Below are 7,988 nucleotides of genomic sequence, written 5' to 3'. Positions count from 1 at the left end.
TATCTGGTAACCACGTATGTAGGGGTATAATCGGCAATTTGACAGCATAAGCAATAAGGAAGCCAAAATATAAAAGTATTTCCAAGGTTGCAGGGTATGATTGATTAATTAATCTTTCCAAATCTAATCCTGGTTCGTTGGAACCATATAAGCCCATACCCAGAACTCCGATTAAGAAAAAAATGGAACCGCCTGCAGTATACAAAATAAACTTTGTAGCTGAATATAGACGCCTCTTCCCCCCCCACATGGATAAAAGTAAGTAAACAGGAATTAATTCTAACTCCCACATGATAAAAAAAAGTAAAAGGTCTCGCGAAGAAAATAATCCTATTTGACCACTATACATTGCGAGCATCAGGAAATAGAATAATCGCGAATTCCGTGTAATTGGCCAAGCTGCTAAAGTAGCTAAAGTAGTGATAAATCCTGTCAATAAAATAGATCCTAATGAAAGTCCATCGATTCCCAATCTCCAGTGGAAATCGAAGACATCTATCCATTTATAATCCTCCTTTAATTGGATTAAGGGATCCTCCAGTTGGAAATGATAACAGAACGCATAAGTCATTAGAAGGAATTCTAATAAACAAATAGATATAGTATACCACCTAACGACTTTGTTTCCCTTATGAGGTAAAAAGAAAATTAATGAACCTGCAAATATCGGCAAAACAACAAGTATTGTTAACCAAGGAAAATAACTCATGATAAAGTGATAAAGACAAGATACGTTTTGACCAGAAAAGCCCGTGCTCGATTATTTCGAGCACAGGCTTCTTCGGTAAAGAGGAATCAGACGATTCGAGTGAAGTTTTTTGTAACGTATCAATAAGATAGAGCCATGCTACGTGTTGTTTCAGGCCCTAAATAAACGCGGACACTTAAAAAATCTGTCGGGCAGGCAGATTCACATCTCTTACAACCCACACAATCTTCGGTTCTCGGCGCGGAAGCAATTTGCTTGGCTTTACATCCATCCCAGGGTATCATTTCTAATACATCTGTTGGACAAGCTCGTACACATTGAGTGCATCCTATACATGTATCGTAAATTTTTACGGAATGTGACATTGGATCTATAAATTTTTCTTTTCAACATAAAATTTTTCGATCTGGTAAAAATGAAATTAGTACTATAATGAGTCATATGTATTGTAGACACCAGACGAAGCAATGGTTTATCCAAACTTCAAAAAAAAAAATCTATTTTTTAATCTGTTTGTGAGAAAGCGTGAAGAGAGCCAAGAGACTTTAATTTTGGATTTCAACAATAAATAAGAAATAAGAAAGAATTTTACGAATTGTACAGACGAATTCGAATTAGCCAATAAATTGGCTATCGTCTTTTCAATATAAATTATTGCAATATTCAAATTGCAATATCAATGAATTACAAATACAAAAATTCATTTAAGTGAAAAAGAATACTATGCAATAATCTACTAAAAAAAATGGATATTCTCAAATAATACTAAGAAAATAGTATTGATTTCTATTTATTTTAATATGTGCGCCTTTGTTTAGAGGATTCTATGTCTAATTATTCAAAAGTCTAATTATTCAATAAATTAGATTGATTGATACGAGTGGATTTCCTATTACGATGGATGGAAGAAAGAATGGATAGTCCAATAGCGGCTTCAGCAGCTGCAAGGGCTATAACAAAAATTGCGAAAATATCTCCTTTTAATTGGCGACTATCAAATAGATCAGAAAATGTTACGAGATTTAGATTAATTGAATTCAGTATAAGTTCAAGACATATTAGAGCTCTAACCATGTTTCGGCTTGTGATCAATCCATAGATACCAATCGAAAATAAATAGACACTCAAAAAAAGTACATGCTCAAACATCATTAACTAACTCCTTATCAATCTCGATTCATTTCAATATGAGGGCAAGAATTGAACCGATTCAATTAATTACAATAGAACAATTACACAACAAAAGAAAAAAAAAAAAAAAAAAAAGGAGGTATTTGTTGGCAGTAGATGGATTTTACTAAATCAAAATTGTGATTCTTTAGTTATTTATTTTAGATTTGCAATTCTTATAATTTGTACTTTTTCTAAGTTTTCTTATTGCCGAGCCATAGTAATTGCACCTATTAAAGAAACTAGAAGAATTATGGAAATGAGTTCAAACGGAAGATAAAAATCGGTTGCTAAATGAATTCCAATTTGTTGAACATTATTTATGAGACCCTGTTCTACTATTTGGTTTGATCTTGTAGTCCAAAGAATTCCATACCACGACGTATCTGGGATAGTAGTCATTAGTGAAAAAACAATAGTTATACAAACGAGTGAAGTGAACCCATCTCCAATAGTCCAATAATTCTTATCTTTAGACCATTCTGAGCCATTTACGAACATTACAGCGAATATGATCAAGACATTTATGGCTCCCACATAAATAAGAAGTTGTGCGACAGCTACAAAGTAGGAATTTAATAAAAAATAGAATAAGGATATACAAACAAGAACTAATCCCAGCGAAAAGGCAGAATAAATGGGGTTGGTAAGTAATACTACTCCTAGACCCCCTAGTAGAAGAACAAATCCCCCAAATAGCATAAGAATCTCATGTATTGGTCCAGGTAAATCCATTATGGATAAAAAGAAATTAATAGTATAAAATTTTTCATGAACTGACTAAAACTAAAGGATTCAAGGAAGGAAAAAAGGATTAGGGTATTTTTTTGTGTATAAACTTATAGTTATAAATTATATTATATCACGAAAATCTAGTCTGATTTAAAATAAGAAATAATTTCCAATAAGCAGTAGTTTTTCGTTTTTCTTTATAGTTTAATTTTAAAGTTTAATAAAGAATTATTAGATTTTTATAACAGAAAGACAAAATCAAAGTTTAGTAATCAGTAATCGTTCTTGAATTCGAAGATTTTTCTTTGTTTATTTTACTTTCAGACGAATTCCTAATTGTTTGAATTGTGTAATCTCCCATTATGGAGATTGGTAACCGACTTAAAGCAATTTGATTGTAATTCAATTCATGACGATCATAGGTAGAAAGTTCATATTCTTCAGTCATTGATAAACAGCTTGTTGGACAGTACTCAACACAATTGCCACAAAATATACAAACTCCGAAATCAATACTATAATTAAGCAATTGTTTTCTTTTAATATCCTTTTCAAATCTCCAATCCACAACGGGTAAATCTATCGGACATACGCGAACACATACTTCACAAGCAATACATTTATCAAATTCAAAGTGGATTCGCCCTCGGAAACGCTCTGGTGTAATTGATTTTTCATAAGGGTAGTGAATCGTTATAGGTAAACGATTTGTGTGGGATAAGGTAGTTATGAAACTTTGACCTATGTACCTTGTAGCACGTATTGTTTGTTGACCATAACTCATGAACCCAGTTACCATAGGGAACATATTCATTCTAAATATCTATGAAAAAGATATGTTTCTTTCTCTTGTTTGAGAGAGCTTTTGTGTTGAAAATATTCTTACTATTATTGTATTATCTTATTTATAGTGAAACAAGTTGAGAAGAGGTTGTTAATAAGAGATTGCCCAGGGAAATAGGTAAAAGAAATTTCCATCCAAGATTTAATAACTGATCCATTCTCATCCTCGGTAAAGTCCATCTTATTGTGATAGAAATGAAGAGAAATAAATAAGCTTTAGTTAATGTAATAAATATACCCATTGTCATTTCCAAAATTCCAACTGCTTTATTCATTTGGAAAAAATCAAAAAAGGATATATAGGGAATAGATAAATTCCACCCGCCCAAGTAGAGAACTGTTACAAATAAAGAAGAAACTAATAAATTTAGGTAAGAAACAAGATAAAATAAACCATATTTGATACCGGAATATTCAGTTTGGTAACCTGCTACTAATTCTTCCTCCGCTTCTGGTAAATCAAAGGGTAATCTTTCACATTCTGCCAAAGAAGAAATTAAAAAAACCAGAAAACCTATAGGCTGACGCCAAATATTCCATCCAAAAAAACCGTATTTTGACTGTGCTTCAACTATATCAACTGTACTTGAACTGTTAGATAATCATAGTCGGTGATAACATCACAGTTCCCACCGCTATTTCAAAACCGTACATGAAACCTTAGCTTCATACGGCTTCTCTATGATCAGAAAAAGGAAAGGACTGTTTTGTTCCTAGCCCCGGGGGCGTAGATAGAATTAGATAAAATAAAATAGATTTGAAAGTCCTAAATTAGACCAAAGGAATTCCGTCTGCTAGAATAAGAAAAAGCGCTTCCGAATTGATCTCATCCTTTATAATATAATGAAAATTTTTCTTTGTTCAGTAATAACTTAATCTTGGAATAAAACACTTGTTACTTGTTATAGGAATTCAATTAATAAATGGAAAGAGTTGGGTATTAGTTCATGAGCAATTCTGCATGAATATGGATAGAGGAAGGAAATAATGAAAATTTTTTCTAGTGCACTCCATATCTTTTTTACTATTCTTCTTTCCCCAGGGAGGGGGTATTTAAAAAGAAAAAATGGATAAAGGGTTAATTCGTTCTTGATAGCCATTTCCTTAACAAGTGAATGGGAACATACTCTGGATCGGAATCCGAAGAAAGTACTACTTGATAATTTCTACAAATTGCAAGTCCTTATTATGATTCCTTTTATGGGCAAAAATCTCTAATGTTTTAGATTTTCCATTACTAATCCTTTATGTACTTTAGTGTTCCTAACCCTTCACTAACTTTTGGTGGATTCTTCTTATGGATTATTAAGTTATAGTAATAACTAGGAGTATTCTAGTAATGGAATTCCATATCGTGAATCCTTTATTCTTGGCCGCTTCAAGATATGATGACTAATTAAAAAATATCAACCTTGGGATAAAGAGTTTACACTGCTTATGTTTACTTCCACTTTTTTCTTGTACGTAGGAAATGAGATTTTTTCTTTTTACTACAAATTTATAAGCTGTTTTGTTTCACTCATATAGCTATCTAGTTTAACTTACCAACCCAAATACTAAATAAGAAAAGGAATATAAATAGTTAATGGATTTTATAGGAAAAAGATCTATTTTAACGAATCACACGTAGAGATATTGCTAGCACACAAAAAGTTAATGGTATTTCATAACTAATGGATTGAGCAGCAGCTCGTAGACCGCCTGAAAAAGAATATTTATTATTTGAGCTATATCCTGCCATAAGAAGACCAATAGGAGCTATACTTGAAATGGCAATCCATAAAAAAACACCAATACTAAGATCGGCTAAAACAAAATGATATCCCAAAGGGATAACTAAAAAACTTAATAAAACTGATATGACTGCTATAGAGGGTCCAATGCTAAATAAAGAAATATCTCCTCGGGATGGCAGAATATCTTCTTTAAAAAGTAGCTTAGTCCCATCTGCTATAGCTTGAAGCAGGCCCAGGGGGCCAGCATATTCAGGACCAATACGTTGTTGTATCGACGCAGATATTTCTCTTTCTAACCACACAATTACGAGTACCTCTATTGTTATTCCCAAAAGGAGGGTCAAAATGGGTAGAATCGATATCAGTCCATAGACTTCTTTTAATAATTCCAATTTCGAAAAAGAATTGATAGTTTCTACCTCTACCCTATCTATTATCATTTCAACGATCAACTTCCCCCATAATGATATCTATACTACCTAATATCGTCATGATATCAGCCAATTTCATTTTTTTAACTAGCTGAGGAAGAATTTGCAAATTAATAAACCCGGGTGGACGGATTTTCCATCTCCAGGGGAAAAGGCTATCATCTCCTACTAGATAAATCCCTAATTCACCTTTTGGGGCTTCTACTCTTACATAAAGCTCTTGTCTTGACAATTCAAAATTGGGCGAAGGTTTTTTACCAAGAAATTTATACTCAAAATCATTCCATTCAGAATTATTTTCTTTCTTAAAGCGTCGGACTTCTAAATTTTCATAAGGTCCTCCAGGAATTTTTTCTACAGCTTGTTGAATTATTTTGATGGATTCCCTCATTTCACCAATTCGTACTAAATAGCGAGCTAACGAATCCCCTTCTTTTTGCCATTGGACTTTCCAATCAAATTGGTTGTAAGACTCATAAGGATCTACTTTACGAAGATCCCATTGTATTCCAGAAGCTCGTAACATCGGTCCCGATAAGCCCCAATTTACTGCTTCTTCTCCGCTAATAAAACCTACTCCTTCAACTCGCTCTAAAAAAATTGGATTCTGTGTAATAAGTTGTTGATATTCAACAACTCCGCGTAAAAAATAATCACAGAAATCTAAACATTTATCGATCCATCCATAAGGTAGATCGGCGGCTACTCCTCCGATGCGAAAGTAATTGTGCATCATTCGCATACCTGTAGCAGCTTCAAATAGATCATATATTAATTCTCTCTCTCTAAAAATATAGAAAAAAGGAGTCTGTGCGCCGAGATCCGCCATAAAAGGTCCAAGCCATAGCAAGTGAGAAGCTATCCGGCTTAATTCTAACATAATTACCCTAATATAGCTGGCTCTTTGTGGTATTTGAATATTCTCCAAGAATTCTGGTGCATTTACTGTTATTGCTTCTGTAAACATAGTAGCTAAATAATCCCACCTTGTTACATAAGGTAAGTATTGTATAATAGTTCGGTTTTCCGCGATTTTTTCCATTCCTCTGTGTAAATACCCTAATATGGGTTCACAATCAATAACATCCTCACCATCGAGAGTAACGATCAGTCGAAGAACACCATGCATTGATGGGTGTTGAGGGCCCATATTGACTATCATGAGATCTTTTCTTGTAAGCGGTAGACTCATATCCTTTCTTCCTTAATTCATTATTCCATGAAAATGGATTATTCCATGAATTCCTCAAAGCGAGGCTCATCAAAATGAAAAATCTAAGACTACTATAAGACTACTAAAAAAATAATAAAACAAGAAAAAAATTTGAACGATTAAATTACTGCTCCCGAATATTCAACTGACCGATTAATTTCTTATAACGTACTCTATTTTTCTTTGCCAAATAAGCCAGCAAACGTCGACGTTTTCCCAAAAGTCTTCGTAGACCTCTTTCCGATGAAAAATCTTTTTTGTGTAATTCCAAATGTGAAGCAAGTCTCCGTATCTTATTGGTGAAACTGAATACTTGAAATTCAACAGAACCCCTGTTTTCTTCTTTTTCTTCTTTAACCATAAATCCAAAAATTTTTCTACCTCCTTTCTTTTTCATGTATTTTTCTGATCAGGAAAAATACAAAATTATGTCAGTTATTTTGAAGTTATTCTAATCTCGTACACACACAAATTTGCAATTATTCATCTACTACTGGAATTTGGATTTATTTTATCGATGCAAATTGGATTTGGATAGAAGGGTACATTCTTTCTAATATTTTAGATAGAAGAAATGTTTCTTCTATCTAAAATATTAGAAAGAATTTTGCTGATTTATTTATTGCTATATGCAATTTATGGAATTGATACACCATTTAATTGATATCATTTAGCAAAATGAAACACAGCATATGCATCCATCTTTTGGCTCGAGAATTTCACGGGATAGAGATATGGTATAAGAAATAGACTATTAAGTAACTCTAAATGAATTGTGGATACATCTGTATCCTTAACATACTGAAACGATTGTCATTATTCGTATCAAACCAATAGCGATTCATACAAGCTAAATCTTCTAATCAATGGTGGGCCAATAATGAATTTTTTTGCATATGTATTAAGACGCTTGGCCTGATTTCGAAATTGTCCAGAGTTTTATATGTTGTTTTCATTGCAAAATGATGGGTCTCCTTCCATAACTTTCCAATTACGAGTACGAGAATTGAAAGACATGAAAATTCTCAATTCTCTACGGCGTCTAGTAGATAGAAACAAGAAAATCAGAAGAATCTTTCTCTCTATTCACTATCATTCCGCGTCTTCGACTTCTATTAGTTTCTTTTCTTCTTTAATGCAATAGCTATAGTTTG

Source organism: Triticum urartu, unplaced genomic scaffold (assembly GCF_056163025.1).
Source record: "Triticum urartu cultivar PI428250 unplaced genomic scaffold, HENAU_Tu73 scaffold1399, whole genome shotgun sequence".
Lineage (NCBI taxonomy): Eukaryota > Viridiplantae > Streptophyta > Magnoliopsida > Poales > Poaceae > Triticum > Triticum urartu.
The sequence above is the reverse complement of the archived record's forward strand: the minus strand, read 5'-3'. Positions refer to the sequence as shown.